This window comes from Tupaia chinensis, unplaced genomic scaffold, assembly GCF_000334495.1.
Source record: "Tupaia chinensis unplaced genomic scaffold, TupChi_1.0 Scaffold000100_1, whole genome shotgun sequence".
NCBI lineage: Eukaryota > Metazoa > Chordata > Mammalia > Scandentia > Tupaiidae > Tupaia > Tupaia belangeri.
Window position 1 is genome coordinate 408,181 of NW_006159564.1, and position 17,461 is coordinate 425,641.

Below are 17,461 nucleotides of genomic sequence, written 5' to 3' on the forward strand. Positions count from 1 at the left end.
ATATGAGGAACGCCTAATTTAAACTTAAGAAAACAGGTGATACTTTCTAAAGGAAATGCCATCTGGGCTGATCTGTAAAGAGTAAGTGTTAGCTTGCCAAGTCAGAGGTAACAACATACGGCAAATCCCGAAGGTGAGAGAACATGGAGACTTCCTTTACATGCATAAACTATAGCTCAATATGGACGTGAGAGGCAAACGGAAGAGAAAGGAAACTGTAAAGGTCAATGGGGCTGTGAATGCCATACCAGGGATCTGGACTAGCTTCTAATGGAAATGTGGCCATTTGAACCACTGAAATGGGTAAGAGACACAGACTGTGAAATGATCACTCTGGCAGTTCCGTCCATCTCGCTAAGTCCTCAGGGTTCTAACCTGTGCTTCGAGCTTGAGCAACTTTGGTATTCATTTACACATTTGTAAATCCACAGTGATAGACTTACAATCATTTATGGTTTTTAAATCCAGGCATATCTTTGACCATCTTTGGGATAGTAGGCCCAATTGTATCTGTTGCTTGTGTCATAGAGTTTCTCAAAATTTCTCATTTGGCTAATTTCCTGATCCCATATTATGATTGAACCAGTCAATCTCTTTCTGCTGAGATTATAGCTAAAAATGCAAGTTGACTTTTTGTACATGGTTGACCTAAGCCTCAGAATGAGTGTATTCTTAGAGTATTTTCTAATATTAAGTGACAAGTGGAAAAGTTTTAGAGAAGAAAGTGGGTAACAAGATGTGGACCCCAAAGCTCCAAATTCCTATCTGCCTTCCAGTTAACATTCCCGTGCTGTCAATTTCTAATTGCATGTATACTACACTATAGGTCTTCAAAAAGTTTAGGGAAATTACACATTATTAAAAAATGTATATAGATTTCAAATTTTCTGCACCAAAATAAACTTTTTTAAAACTTTTTTTAAATTCATTATTTACATTTAATCACTGTACATCTTGACAGTTTGCAACATGGTTTTTCCCAGCACAAATACGGTGCATATCAGTTATGACAAAGACATTACCATATATTTTTTCATCAGCAAATAATTTTTCATTTTTGTATCAACTAAACATATTGTTTTTATCCTTTGTTCCCCTCCCTTCCTCCCTTTATTACCCACCCTCTACTATCCACCCCTTACTGCCTCTGGTATCTAATATCTGCCCTCCCTGCTATTACACCTTCCAATCTTTCAGTTTCTGCTACGGAGAGCAGACATTTGGTTTCTATTGAGCAGGGACATACAAAGTCTGTCTTTCATAGTCTAGCATTCTTTAATTCCATTTTCTGCAAACATTTTGAAGTCCCCTACTCTTACCAAGAGTGATCTATACTGTCTCCCATCTAAACTGAATTTTTCTTTTTCTTTTTCGTAATTCAAAGTGACACCACATTATGGAAGGATAATAATGATATATGGATCTTCATCAGGGGGGTTCAGGGGAATTATATTCACCAAAAAAGCAACCTTTCATATAAACGTACTACGTAAGCTGACATAAATATCTGAGATAACCTAAGTTAAAATAAAGTTTTCTTATCACTCTGAGCCATGTGTGAATTGGTTTTATCACAGCAGAATGAAGTGTTTCATGGTTACTGCTTTGAGAAAATGGAAGAACAGTCCCTGTATTAAAAAGCTAGGGCCTAGTCCTAGACTACGGATGTTCAAAAAGATTATCTTTATTTTTGAAATTAAAATTGGGAAAAAAATTTTAAGTCGCAACCTTAGAAAAATGAGAAGTTTCTGAGAACCAAAAGAAAATGGAGGAAAAGATCCTGGTAATGATACTCTTATCCTTTTTCCCTTCCTGCTTTGTTTGTGGTTTCAGTGTAGTGAGAGGAATGAGAGGAAGGTAAGGGAGATGACAAATGAGGGACAGAAGACTGGGGTGCTGGGAGAAAAGAAAAGCATTAAAAGGTGAAAGGAGCTGCAGAGCGCATTCTCTAAGCCACTCAGGATGTAGGGAGTAACGCCCAGCACACTGAAGGGCAAGCATGCCATTGTCCTTGCTCATCTCCAAGTGCACACCGAGTTGGACCGTAGCCAGGCAGCATCTTGCTGGCCAAAAAGTGCAAATGTTACTCAGGGACACTTAACGTGAGGTGTGCGGTGGAAGACAGAACTGCAATGTTGAAGGCAGCGTTCACTATGTCAACTGTTTGCTCAGTAGGCCAATCAGCTAGCAAGTGAGTCCAGAACACTGCTCTGTGCTCAGGTGGCATGAAGCCACCACTACATGGAAGCATAGGGCTAAAAGAGAGGGGACAAGAGGGACCTGGAACAAAAGAAATGGCTTGAGGGACCGGCAGATGGCATATGGTTATGTCACTGGATTCCTGCATAGTTGACCAGAGTTCAAGTCCTGAGCCTGGCAACTTAAAACTCACACCAATTCATACCAACTTACACCAGATGCATGTGCATGTGTGCCTGAAATCCCAAGATGAAAATGGAGGAGAAGGGATTGCAGCGTGGCCATCTCCCCGGGAGGTGATTTCTCACTTTCTATCTTTCTGTCTCTGTCTCTCCGGCAAGTGCACACGCCCTAGAGCAAAAATCTCTCCAAGAAAAAAGGAAATGGTTTGAAATTCATGCAGATTTGTTGTTTGCAGCAGAAAATAAATTGCTGACAACTTTAAAACAGGAAAAAAAAAAAGGTTTCAGGACCAGCAGATGGCATAGCAGTTACATTGCTGGACTCCCACATGGCCAAATGTGGTTCATGTCCTGGACCTGGTGGCTTGAAAATCATGCCAGGTACGTGTGCATGCATGCCCAAGATCCCAGGAGAAGAATGAAGGAGAAGGTATTGCAGTGTGGCCATCTCCCTGGTGGCTGATTTCTCACTTCCTCTCTCACTGTCTCTGTCTCTCTCCCTCTCTCACTCTCTCTTTCTCCCTCTCGCTGTCTCTCTCTCATGAGTGCACATGCCCTAAGACAAAAACCTCTCAGGGAAAAAGAGAAAATGACTTCAATTTATAACAATTATTCATCTCATTTTGATATCTGAAGTATGATTAAGCTCAGACTTCCCTTGTTTAATTAGCCATTAGATTTGACAAAGCCCATTTTTCATTCAAGTAGAAAATGGCTTTAAAGGAAGGTGTGTCTTCAAGAGGGTCAAGGGAAGGTCAGGTCTGGCTGATGTGTGAAAAGGCAAAGGAACAGAAGAAAATATCCACCTTTATTATAAAACCACTGAGAAGATTATAGCAGGCTCTGGGTTTCTAAGTGAGAGAGATGAAGTGGCTATCCCCCATGTGTCCAGTGATGCTTAATTCAAAGTTCAGCAAAAGTTTAAAAGGAAATGAAGTGAAAATTGACACTTAGTAGATATTCACAGGAAGAAAAGATCCACCCCAAAAAATATCATTGCCATGGATTTTTTTCAATGCCCTACTTTTGAGGATTCTTTCAATGACATAAATTTTTTGAATTCCGTAGTACTTAAGTTTTTAAAATAAAGGAATTATCTTCTAAAGGAAGCTCTATGTGTCATCATATTCTCAAAACGTTTATTTCATTAGCATGTGCTTTAAAAGAACCCAGGGTGGCCCAGCCACAGTGGTCCCGTGGTAACATAATGCTCTGCAATGCTAGAAGCCATATGGAAGACTGAGGTTTGGTTCCCAGGTTGACCTACATGTGCTGGGTGTCAAGCTCATGACCAAAGGGCTTAGAAGAGAGACACAGTGATCTGGCTCGAAACGGAGATGAGGATACTTCTCTCTCTCTCTCTCTCTCTCTCTCTCTCTCTCTCTCTTCCTTCTTCTTCTTCTTCTTCTTCTTCTTCTTCTTCTTCTTCTTCTTCTTCCTCTTCTTCTTCCCTCTCCCTCTCCCCCTCCTTGCTGTGTGTCTTTCATGAGAAATAAATAAACTAAAAATAAAAGATCCAAGGACACAAAAAACAGGAAACACATATATGTGAATAGAAAAGACAGAGAATTACAGTCTCTTTCCCAGTGGCCTACAAACTCTTTGATAAACACACTCGTATATGTTATCTATGGCTTTGCAAAAATATTCAGGCAATAATAAACTGAAAAAATATTTGGCATATGCAAAAACGCATCAGGCTGTAAACTTATGCTCTTTGACATTAATATATCACATAAGTAGGAGTGGATACCTGAGAGGATTTATATTAAAATATTTAAGTTATAGCTCAATAGAAAATTTTAAAATATACTTTAGAGGCTCTTGCTTGAGAAATCAGTGGCATGATAATACGTACTAATTATCATGGATCAAAATAATGATAGCTAAGGGGAAATAGCTGCTGTGTTTGGCCAACAAAATACTTAAAACATATTATGATTGAAAATTAAAGATGGGTAAAACCTTAAAACTGTCTTGTCTATCTTCTCATTTTGTCATCTCAAAAACAAGACATTTCTCTCATCATTATACCCAGAGGGAAGTGCTAGCCCAAGATATTAAGAGCTACAAGTGGACATCAGTACCCTGAGACTATCACCTCACCTCTTCCACAGAAGTGTAAAGTATAAATTCCAATTTTTTTAGATTGCTATACCCTAATAAATAAAGTCTGATTAGAACTGGAGAAATGGGCCACATTGATATGTCAGTATTTATAGGATGAACCTCATGAAATTGATTATGAAAACACAATTTTAAAAGATCTTAACCAGCTTATCTTATCTTGACAAAAAAGCTAGATGTCAAAGTAGTGTGTGTATGGGTATAAAATATGTATGTGCACGTATGTGTGTGTGTCATCTGTTATATTATCTATTTATAATCTACGTAACACACACATACATGATAAATAGATGACTTCTGACGTAGAAGTTGCATGGGTCCAGGAAAGAAGCCTGAGGTGTGTGTTTAACATCTGTATTTAAAAATATGGCTCCTGGTGGGTAGTATTCTCCTCTCTAATGAGAAACGAAGAAGAGGAAATGAATTTAAATTATAGCCAAAGGAACTTAAGTTAGATGGAAAGAAAGATCTTACTGGCAGTGAAGGTTTTTATAAACCCTGGAAAACATTCCTAGGGAGATTTTCAAATTCCCTATCTGGATATATTTAAAAGAAAAGAGATACCTATCAGCCTGTAGTGGTTGAGGTAGAGACCTGCCTGGAATTTGCTTTCAGCTGAATTCTCTGCAAGTCCAGATTAATTTCTGACAATGTTCAGGATGTCAAAGACAGTAAATGTTAGGCCATAACAAACAATGTTGTCCCTTAAAAAACAAACAAAAATAAAATAATAAATACATTAAAATTCCTCTCGTCTAGATATTTTTAAATATATGAAACAATATTAATAATAATCACTTTTCTGTGCAATAGCACACCAGAACCTAGTCCTCCTATCTGCTATGAACCTATACTTCTTAACCAATCTCTCCATATCTCCCCTTTCCTCCACCCACCCCAACCTTTGATAACCACTGTTTACCCTCTACTTCTAGAAATGTTTGAGATGATAGATATGCTAAAACCCCTGATTTAATCATTACGGAGTATACATGCATCAAAATATCAACTGTACCCTTTACATATATACAACTGTTAAATGTCAAAAATGAATAAATTTTTAAAACCACACCCAATGTAATAATTGCCTTTGAAAATCAATTGACACATGTTAGCTGGTTGTAAGTAGAATGTACAATTATAATACATCCTGGGTTTTATTTTCTTTTTAGTCTGGTTTCCAGTGGAATGAAGAAGGTTCATGAATTCTCCCTGGCAGGATGTAGCTAGCTTAATTCATTTTTATTTTCCTTTTCTAGGTTGGTTATAATCAAATCTCTTAGGAAAACCTAGACCTAAATAGCAATATATGTACCCTGAGAGTAGATAACCTGTAAAGTAAATACCCTCTCTCCCAACAATCTACAGAAAACCTTTTTCTCCTAGTGGAAAGGAGCAGAATGCGTCCACCATCACCATTACTGAGGTTCTCTGCACTCATTTCCAACCTACAAATAGCACATACTTTGTCCATTCATACCAAAATTCTCTAATTCCTATTTCTCTGTTTATACAGCTGTGTGTGATTGCCTCATCGTGTTCATCACATCTATTGTCTGCTTTTTATTGTGAGCTCCTAGAGGCGAGGAATAGAGTCTGTTTAAAGTGCTTTGCACAACCCCGAGTGTGCACACGCAGATGGACACCTTGTACTGTGCTTGACAATAATGGTTCCTGATGTGACTTACTCCTCCAAAAATTAAAGGCATGGATATACCCAAGCTGGTGAGAGGAATCACTTCGCAGTGTGTGTGCCGCTCCCAAAGCTATAATTAGTAACCTTGCAATTAACTCATTGTATGGATATACACATGAGTGGATTGTAATGAACATGACATGATTAAATGCAAGGATGTCATAATATAGTTAACCTAAGGAAAGGAATCGACTTAGCTTTTACTTTTTAGTTCAATTTAAGATTTGTTCTGTAATCTCAAATATCTGAGTAAGTAAAAGGAGACTTCATACAAGATTCTTCTTGAATATTTCTCTTTGTTAAGGAATAAGAAGCTCAATCTTCTCCTGAACTTGTAAGTTTTTCATCACGTCTTGAATTAGATTTTCAGTATTTTATCCTGTCTGAAGTTCATCCGATTGTTTAATTTGAAAAGGGCTATAATTTGACCTTTCATATCTCTTCAGCAAAGATGAGTAACTCTTGAGAAACATTTGCATGTTTCTATCTATTGTAAAAGTATCAGAAGGATGCACCAAGCATGAATATCTCATGGATACTTTCTGCCAAGTATCACGCCTAAATTGTAGTTTGAAGGTCTAATCTTAGATTCCAACCATGGAGGCCTGTATTCTTCAGCTCTTGAAACTAAAACCACTATTTCTAAAGTGTATTCATATATTAAGTTGAATTTCTCACTCCCATCCTCTTTATTCCAAATTAATAAAAATCCAGATTTCAAATATACTATAGATATTTAGAGGTTTTCTGTCTATTCTTTTACCAGATCAGGTAAATATGACTTATTAGAACTTTGTATCTATTAAATACAGTCATGAGATCATTATCCGGGTTCTATAAATAAGAGAAAATTAATGTCTCTCTTACTGTAATGTACTCGAAAGAAGGCCAGTGGCCTAACAACCCAGACTCTCAATGATGGCTTAGTACGACCTTAGGGAATTTTTTTCCTCTCTGCTAATTTATCAGGTTTATTTTTTGTTTGGAATTGATCCTGTTTCAGGAAAGACAGATTTCACAAGCTTATTGTTTTACCTGAGACTGTACAATTTTGAGTTTTTCTAAAAATCATTGAAGGTTAAAGTGTTCTTTTAGATGACTAAAGAAAGGGAAATGGTCCCTCCCTGCCCTTCTCTCCAGCTCTCCAAACACTGTAAGCAGCGATGAAACCAAGTCAGAGGTACTACCCTGCAGCTTCCAACCTCAAGATGCCTCACTCAGTTGTTTTCCAAATAACGCAAATGCACAATTTAATGGCATTGTTGATCAATGATCTGTCAGGCTCCAGACAACTGCCATGAATCAGTAAAATAAATACAGTGTCTCTTAAAAACTTGAAACTAAACCCTGGCATGATGTCAATGTGGTAAGAATAGGTAATGCCTCCGTGTTGCTGATCCCTGGTTCACCAATCTTCTTCAACTTTGTGTGAAGAATAGAATCTTTCTTCTCGTCGCCTTTACTCATTTATTACAGAGTTGTAATGACTAATAAGAGTGCGTGTGTAACACAATTAGCAAGGAGAGGTCCCAAAGGACATGTTTAATAATATGTCCTTTTTCTTCCTTCAGGAACCATTAGAATGTAGCCAGCCTGCTTTTCAGAGGAAATTCAAAACTGGCAGGGATAAGCTATGTTGAAACACATGTCAAAACTTTTGCCTGAGTATCTGAGACAATGTTTTATACTTCCTGAAATGTTATGGCATATCTATAAATAGAAAATCAGATTCTGCATGGGTTTTATTGAATTAGATCTCATTATTATAGAATCTTGTGATCACACTTGGCCATTAAACCCAAAACACTACATTTCCCATAGTGAATGATAGCAAGAAAAATAGCTTCAACTCCCATTCACCCAGTGAAAATATCGCCACATTCTATGGGTTTATTTTAAGCCAGCCTCAGAAAAATGAAATACTGTTTTCCACCTTCAGAGCTGAAAGAGAAGTCTTTTTCTAAGATTTGTTCTTGACCCAGTAAATAAATCACATGTCCAGCAGCCATAAACATATTGGTGAGACTTGAACATTCTTCCTTTTGAAACAAGGAGCCTGTTGAGCAGTTATATGGTTTTAAAAGTATCTAATTTGACAAGGGCTCTCTCATCGCACTCCTGAAATAGTTTTATGTTGATTTTGTTTATGGGATTTTCTGTTTTCAAAATTGAAGCAATGTACTTCACTCTAATCAGAACCATCAAAGCTTTTTAAAATGCCCATATTGTTTACAATTTCTATTTTTTAAAAATAATGTCGAGTACTATTTTATATGCATTGCTAACTTCCGTGTTTCAGAAATACAAAAAGCATTTATTTGCAATGAGTCCAGCAAATATTTATGGAACACCTACCATATGCCAGGCCTGGTGCTATTTGCAAGGACGTACACTAAGCAAACTCCCTGCTCTTGAGGAGGGGTTGGGGAGATAGGTTGGGCTGGTGTTGAGGCAGACAATATATGAATAAACTATATTGTTAACTAAAGAAGATACAACTGCTGCTGTAGAATTAAAGAGAAATGAGTTATAGATATATGAAAATAAGTGGATAACAATAGATTGGGGAGACAAGAAAGACCTTTTTCAGGAATTGATATTCAAATCGGGATTTAAGTGGTGAAAGACCCAGCCAGACAGCATTCTGGGGGAAAAATACTTGATGCAGAGGAACAGCAAAGGCCTACAAGCCAGGATCTGCACCGTCCTCCATTAGACCAGTGTGGTTGGGACGGGGGACAAGTAGGGAGGGGACAGGCCCGCGAGGTGAGCAGTTATATGGCAGAGTAAGGTCACATGGGGCACAGAAGGCAGAAAAGAAGTTTAGATTTGTTCTAAGTGCTGTGGGGAGCTACTGGACAGGAAAGGTGGGGTATACGAGCAAGAGAATGACACAGTCTGACTTCACATTTTTCAAAATTCACCTATTTGCTGTGTGAAGAGTAGAACAAGAATATATGCATTTTAAATGCAATTAGGATCAACTGAGGGGTGTAAGCACAAACAAAACGAAATAGGGACTCTATTATTTTTGCCTTTATTTTCAAAGTCTCTCTAACTGTTGTTGGAGTAGAAACTGAATTAGGTGAAATCTTCATAAAGAACAACATTTTTAAAGGAACAAAGCAAGCTTTGCTTCACTTTTTTTTTTTTTTTTTTAGTTTTTGCCATAGGGTGTGTGGGCTCATCAGAGAGACATAGAGAGAAGGAAAGTGAGAAATCTCCTCCAGGGGGATAGCCATGCCACAATTCTTTCTCTTCCATTCTCCTACTGGGGTTATGGGACACACACACATGTCTAGCATGAATCTCAAGCCAACAGGTCTGGGACTGGAACAACGGTTGGCCACATGGGATCCAGCGCCTTAACCACCATGCCACTTGCTGGCCCTTTCCCTTCACACCTTAATGTAATGTTTTTATATACAACTGATTTTCACACATTTATATAAACAAATGTATCTTTTTATTTTTGTTTTTTTTTTGCTATTGCTTTCTGATTTGTTTAAAAATTATTTTCAAGGGACCAGCAGTTAGCGTAATGGCTATGTCTCTGGACTCCCATGTAGTCGACCATGGTTCGCATCCCGGACCCAGTGGCTTAAAACTCATGCTGGGCGTGTGTGCGTGCATGCCCAAGATCCCGAGAGGAGAATGGAGGAGAAGGGATTGCAGAGTGGCCATCTTCCCAGGGGATGATTTCTCGCTTTCTGTCTCTCTGTCTCTCTCTGTCTGGTGAGCACACGCGCTCTATAGTGAAAACTTCTCAAAAAAAAAAAAAAAGAAAGAAAGAAAGAAAAGAAAAAACATATTTTCAAATTCTTTGTCTACAAAATAAAAGACATTATCCATTGATATATTTGGCAAAACAACTTTATGGTCTTCAAATACTTTAAGTACTGGGCATTGTAGTTGCATTCATTTAATTTAATTCTTAATCTTTTTCACTCTTAAATTTTCATCACTGACACATTTAAAATTCAGCTAATAAATCCAGGTGGGACCATACATGTAACTATGCAGCTACTGTGTGGAAAAGAAAAAAGAATTCTGACTAAACAGTTCTTACTTAGTTCTTTGCCACACTTCCAACTCATTCTTCCAACACGAACTAAAATATGACCTACAGATTTCCTGGTTAGCTACTTGTTCTCTTCAGAGGTCTTGCAATGGTTCTTGAATATTAAACATTTGATTCATTTCATAAATGGTGTGATTGCAGCACTCTTATGTTATTATAAATGGCAAAGTTAAAAAGAAAAAAGAAGTTTCATCACATTAGCAGAAACATAAAGGCCTCTTAGGGGCCAACCACATAGCCTAGTGGTTTTAGAAGCTAGATCCCACATAGCTGAATGCAGTTCAAATCCTTGCCCCTGTGATGTGAAAACTACACCAGACGTGTGCACATGTGGGCCCCAAATCCTGACTAGAAAGGGGAATGGAGAAGGAATTGCAGTGTGACCACATTCCATTAGGGGGTGCTCGCTCGCTCTCTCTCTCTCTCTCTCACTCTCTCTCTCTCACAAGTGCACACTAAGTTTTGTGCCATGCCTGGTGCTTAAATATCTACTGAAGCACGATGCAGGGAAAAGGACAAAAAATATTTACCATTCAGTTCCAATGTGATATCCAATTTGAATCTAGAGAGTTCCTATTTCATGGAGAAACCTAAGTTTGTGGAGCACCTCCTTCATCTGTCTCTATGACCTGCCAGTCTTTTTTAAGGGATCAGACCACATGAGCAGTGGACTGGAAACGCCAAGCTCCTGAGTCTGTTCACCATCATGGAACTTTGTGACCAGAGATCATTTCAGATCTCACAGCTGTAAAGAGACAAAAGGTTTTCAGATCACCTATGACTGATCCAAACTTTATGTATGAATATCTATAAGTTTAGTCCAAAGTCAGAATGTTTCTCTAGCTTCCCTTCAGGCCTGAACTCACACTGCCCATGCAGGGAAGGGCAGGTGACAAGCTTAGGTTGTTCTCTGGAGATACTGCCATTGTATACAAATTGAGTAGCTAGAAGATATTTAAGTATTTCTCCACTTTAAGCCAAGTGCCAAACGCAGAGAAAAAAGACAAATTTCACTCTCCAACTTGATAGCCACTAACCATAGGTAGTGTGATGGTCACTCTCCAATACGACAGAGACTAGCCACAGGCAGTGTAACTAACTCAAGTTACTTAAAATTAAATAAAACTAAAAATCCAGTTCCTTAGTCACAGTAGTCACATTTCAAGAGTTCAACAGCCTCATGACCATACTGAGTGTAAATATAGAACATTTCCGTTATTACAGAACGTTTTATTGGACAGCACTACTCTAGAATAGAGCAGTTAAATCACATTGCAAAAATTCTAAATTGGATACCCAATTCTCCACTTATTTCCTATAAAATAAATTCTGGCTTTCAAATCTTTTTATTCATTTAAATGTCTGAAGTTGTCTCTGTTTAAATCTTTTTCAAACCGCAAATACAAATATTTCTTAACCAAGTCTCTGTGAAATAGAGCAAAACATCAGAGAGGGTATCTATTACCCAAAACACAGTTAAATTTCTGAAATTCAATTTAAGTGAAGAGAAGCCTCATATGATTTGTAAAAAGTGTGGATTATAGAGGTTTTATAAAGTATATTTCACTATTTAAATTATATCAAAAGCTCAAGTGAAAAACTAAAATTGTTCCCAAATTAAAACCCTATCAGATCTGATTTGGTAAATAACTAAGTATAATTTCTAGCTCAAGTACTATTGTATGCAAATTGGATGAGAAATGTGTTCAAAAAGGTCACTTTTCTTAAGTAAAATTAGCTTTTCTTCCTGAGGTATTACTTTCTCAAAAATTCACTTCCTTTATAGCAAATGTCCAAATCCTTCCTAAATGATCTCAAATCTGTACTGAATGAGTATTGAAGTAATAAGAATTTAGTACATAATATCATGAAAAGCAATAATAGATCTATTTATTTATACAAAAACTATGTATGTCATATGCATAAAAAGAAACGTATGCTTGATTACATAGAAACAAATAATTGTACTCTCCTAATCAGCATAGGAGCATCTCCAATACCTTCTAAATGTACACATAAATTTCGGTAAATGATAGCATTTCGTTTTTTACTAAAGTGTATATTTATATATTCCTGTTATGTAATTTCTCTTATGATCTGAAAACAATGCACTTGGATAATAATTCACAGGCTCCCTATTGTCTTTCCAATTGAGTACATGTACCCTCTTTTTTTCTTCTTCAGAAGCTGTTCTGAAAGTAGAGCAGCATCTTTTAACCAGACAGAAACCAGCCCCAGGGGTGCCAGCAGAGGGCCCAAGCAAGGACTCTGGGCCTGCACGCCGGAGGCCAGCAAAGTCTACATGTAAGTGGAGGAGCGTTGGAGGGCGGAGGTGGAGCATGCTGGACCGCAGCTGCGGGGTGGTCCACAGGCGCTGCCGGTCGCTTGCTGGAGCTCAGGGACATTGGCATACGGGAGTCCAACCTGCCTGTCCCTCCTAGTCCTATCTCCCATCCCCATCTCCACCGCCATAAAAGTCTTGAAACTACTGCTACTAATACCAGCTTTTTAAATCCCCTATAGTAAGATACATGTGCAGACTGTGATCCTAGCTGATTCTTAAGTCCCGGCATATTGAATAGAGCCTTAAAATAATCATTTCCATAGGACCTGGATAGGTATCCAAGTGTTCACCAGATGCGAGCAGCTAGATTTTGCAGAAGAAAATTGCTAACTTAAGCTTCTCTTCATGATCCAGTAGGGGGTTTTAAGTAATAAAAGATCTGGAGATTTGTAAAATAAATAATTCCAGTGCAAATGGGAAAATTAAAATAATCTTATCATCTCCCAGTCATGTCTAGATGTGTTTTTCTACCATTATCACATTTCTCTTAATTGGGCCAACTTTTTTTTCTGACTGATATTTTATAGTTCTAAGTTATGGATTATAATGAAGAAATGATTCCTTTCAGATGACTGAAGTGATATGTATTAAATTTTCCTAAAGACAATCTAGGATGTAAGAAACAGAGCATGATAGAACAAATACGGTTTTATTCACATGTGATATTAAATATATCCACAGTAAAAAAAAAATAATAACAGCATGCCAGAATCCCTTTTATTCCTTAATTGATCTCTCAGTTGAAGCAATAAAAAAAATACAACGTACATCATTAACTTTTGAGCTTCAATGGAAACACACACACACGCGACATACCCTCCATTTCTGACAAGGAGACATTATCTCATAGCAGCCGCAGCCTTCCTGTGGTTATTGCTGTTGCCTGGACTTAAGTGTGACTTTTGGACACACACTATTTCCTAATATGTAAGAGTGCAATGCTCTTTATACACTAGTTTATTTGTTTTCTGTAATTGAAAGAAGGGATTGTTACGATTCCTCAGATATTTGTGTTCTTGCTGCGGATATCCCTAAACAACAACAAAAAAGCATAATCTCCAGCATGTAGTTAATGCCACGTGACCACATCCTGTCTAGAATGAATCCATTCAAAGTTCTTGGAGAAATGTAAATACATTAATGATTTTACGATGGTTTTACATTTTTAATATAGGTACCACTAATTATTTTGGCTGGATTCCAGAAAGGCAAGATGTACTTCACATTAATTTTTTTTTAATGCAAAACCATTGAATAAAAGAATACATGCTCATTTAAGCGCCAGGTTATAGAACTCAAACTGATCATGGATTTTGGAGAAGCTGATGAAAGAACCACGCCATGGGTTACATTCAGAATGTCAAAGTAAGGCTCTGAACTCCATCCAGAAAAATTTTATAATTGTTGCAACCATCAGACAGGGCTTCTGAATTCCTTGCAACAAATTCTAGCTGCCAAGGGCATCTATAGGCTCACCCAGTAAAAAGTTACAATAATAATGTTAAGCTAAATCATAAAAAATGCAGAGGGTGGTTATTACAGTGCAGAGAAGAAGAATTGCTTGTAAAGTTATGGTGGCAATACAAAAATACATTTTATTGGACTTTAAAAAAAATTAAGCTCTTTGTTTTTAAACAAGGGTGCAAGAGCAATAAAATGTAAAGGTTACACCATAAATTATTTCATTCAATAGTCAACAGCAATCAGCATGTAAAAATAAAAATTAAGTTTATTCGACATGGTTATCAATTCAGGCAGGCCTGCAGCTTATATATGCTAGTTTGCTAATGAAAATAACCGGGTGTAAGTCATTCTGAAGGAATTTTGATTGAAAAAAAGAATAAAGAAAATTTTTAATGTATGTCTTTTCCTCAGTGAAAATGAACTTGGCTTGTACGTGGTTTCATATAGTATACAATTCTAAATTTTAATGAAGTTTTTAAGTTCTAAGAAGGAATTCATTTTAAACAAATGTAGACAACAATTTAAATATGAATTTCGTCATAAGCATCCAATTAGGGGAATGAAACTAGATCATGATAACTAACGTCCTCGCGTCCTCCAAAACTACAGAATCTAACTTTTAAAATCTCTTTCAAATAATTTAGAAGTTTTTCTGATTCCCTTTTTATATTTTTAGACATTTCTAGAGACAGACTATATTTTCCTCAAGTTAAGTTATGTCTGTAAGTGATAATTATCAGAGAAACAAACTCCTTTTGATCATTGGATCCAACCTGTCTTACACAGTAAGCGCTGAAGGATATGCGTTGAACTGAATTACTCCCACAGTAGACATTAATGTGTCTTTTGGATTCACAGGAAAGAGGTGTTATCCCACACATGGGAATTAATGAGCCACATCTGTAACCAAAAATATCCTTGGAAAATCTGCTAAATGGATCCATATCTGTTTTATTAATCAAGCGCACTACTGAAGGGCTTTCTTGTGGTCGTACTATATTTGGGAGATAAATAGAATGGGGAAACCACGGTTCAATTTAGAAGTTGTTTGAAACTTTGAAGAACATCGAGTTTTATATTATATGAAAGCAATAAAGTCCAAGTCTTGATGGCTGTAATTCTAAGTATATAAATATCCTCCATGTATAATTTTATTGCCGAACATTGTGCCAGTAGCCAAGAAGACCCTGACCTTCAATATGGAACTCACTTACTACCACTCTCCCCCTAAATTTTATTTTAAATAAAAAGACTTTTTTAAAAAGTAAAATGGAATTTTTTTTTAAATTAGCTTGATATGTACAGCCTCTAGCTGAAGCAGAAGGCTGGAGTCAGAAGCCCTGATTCCACCCTGGATACTCCTACCAACTTGGAATGTAGCCTTGGGCAAGTCAGGAGAGTAAGCCTACAGTAGAAGAGGTAATAATGCCTTTCATGAGTATAGTGCTTTATGACTTAACCAAGCATTCCCACATCCAATATCTTATTTAATCTTCCCCAACCTCCTAAGAGGAGTATGGCAGTTATTAACAACTCCATTATAAAGAACAGGAATTTGAGATCTAGAGAAACGAAATCATTTTTCATAGTCACATCCATATCAAATGCCAGGAACAGATATATTCAGGTTCTGAGCTGGTTTTGTCTTTATGCCATTGCCATCCTCTGGCGTCTCCAATGGAGGCAAGGCTGATTGGGACTGCACTGTCCAACACCAGAGCCGCTAGCCCCGGGTGGCTATCGGAAACTTCCGATGTGGCTAGCCCCAGCTGAGATGTGCTGTGAGTATAAAATACATGCCAAATTTCTTGGGCTTGGGATGAAAAAAAGAATGCAAAATGTGTATATCACATTAATACTTTTTATATGAATTGCATATTGAAATCGTATGTTCACATGCTGAGTTAAAGGAAATTAGTAAATATATTAAATAAATATCAATATAGTTCAATCAAATTTATTTTACCTATGTCTTTTTAATGTAACCTCTAGAAAATGTCAAGTGTCCTGTGACTTCACGTACTATTTCTATGGCCTGGCGCCAGCTAAGGGATGACATTGTTCAGAGCCCACAGTACTGATTTCACTCTGCTAGTGCTGAATGCTTGAAAGGCTTAGTAAACATGTCAGGAAAAGAACTGTAAATTATATTTATTGACTCTAGAGCATGCCTATTTAAGTATATTCCCACTAAACATTATGAGTAAATGAGACATTGGACTATTAGATTAATATAGGTCATGTAAAATAATAATTATAAATAAATGATGTAGTAAATTTTATTCTGCCTACTAGGTCTTTAAGATACTTTATATATAATTGCTAAAGAAACCATATATTCCTGTTTTGAGAACTCTAACTGAAAATCCTCAGGGGAAAAAAGGGTTCTAATTTAAAAGAAAAAAAAAGTGTGTGTGTGTGTGTGTGTGTGTGTGTGTGTGTGTGTGTATGTGTGTGTGTGTGTGTGTATTTAATAGCCCAAATCACTAAAAGCTAACATCTATTTAACTTTTCCCACGTGGCCTTCAGCACTATGCTGAATTAGACCAAGTTTCTCTCATTTAATTTTCACTGGACTTTGAAACTCAGCAAAAGGGAATGGAAACAAATCTCTTACCCATTATTGCTGCTTACTCAAGGATATTAGAAATCACGGTGCAACCTACCACAACAGTATTAGAATATTTTAAATTGACCTCATTTTATGTATTTCACTTCCGCAAGTGTTTATCCAGCAAATCCAATGGACCAAGAACAGTTAGAGACACAGAGGAAATTGTGTGCAATAAGACTAGAACGAAAGAGCACAGGAGTCTGGAGCTTGCAGACAAGGTTTTGAAAGAGGCATACCTACAAACAACAGTAAATAAAGGGCGAGTTACCATTCGCCAATGTGTTAAAACTTACCTATTGTTCATAAAGCAAAAGTCTCGTGGGGGACCAGCAGTTAGCATAATGGCTATGTTGCTGGACTCCCACGTAGTTGACCGCAGTCCGTGTCCCGGACCCGGTGGCTTAAAACTCACGCCGGGCGTGGGTGCATGCATGCCCAAGATTCCAAGAGGAGAATGGAGGAGAAAGGATTGTGGCATGACCATTCCCCTTGGGGGGTGATTTCTCGCTTTCTGTCTCTCTGTCTCTCTCTGTCTGTCTGGCGAGCGCATGCACGCTATAGCAAAAACCTCTTCAAAAAAAAGTCTCATGTTCAAAGCCAAACAAAAGCAAAAAGCTATGTAGTTCATATTTTGAAAATTTTCTTTCCTCTATGTATTATACCCACTGGAAGAAAGGGAGCTGAAAATAATAAATAATAAATATTATTAAATATCTTAAACCTATTCTGCAATACGTAGGGATGAAAACAAATG

General features: G+C 37.3%; 1 protein-coding gene across 3 annotated transcripts in view; it reads left to right on the forward strand.

The window, feature by feature from the left end:
• The window catches only part of COL8A1 (collagen type VIII alpha 1 chain), a 165,298-nt gene that overhangs the window by 94,403 nt on the left and 53,434 nt on the right, over window positions 1–17,461 (forward strand). For 2 of the 3 annotated variants that reach the window (XM_014585946.2, XM_006143546.3), the window contains exon 2: window positions 12,470–12,589. The exons of the other annotated variant lie outside the window; for it this stretch is intronic. The gene's annotated coding sequence lies outside the window, so the exon portion shown is untranslated. The remainder of the gene's footprint in view (window positions 1–12,469; window positions 12,590–17,461) is intronic. 3 annotated transcript variants of the gene reach the window in all.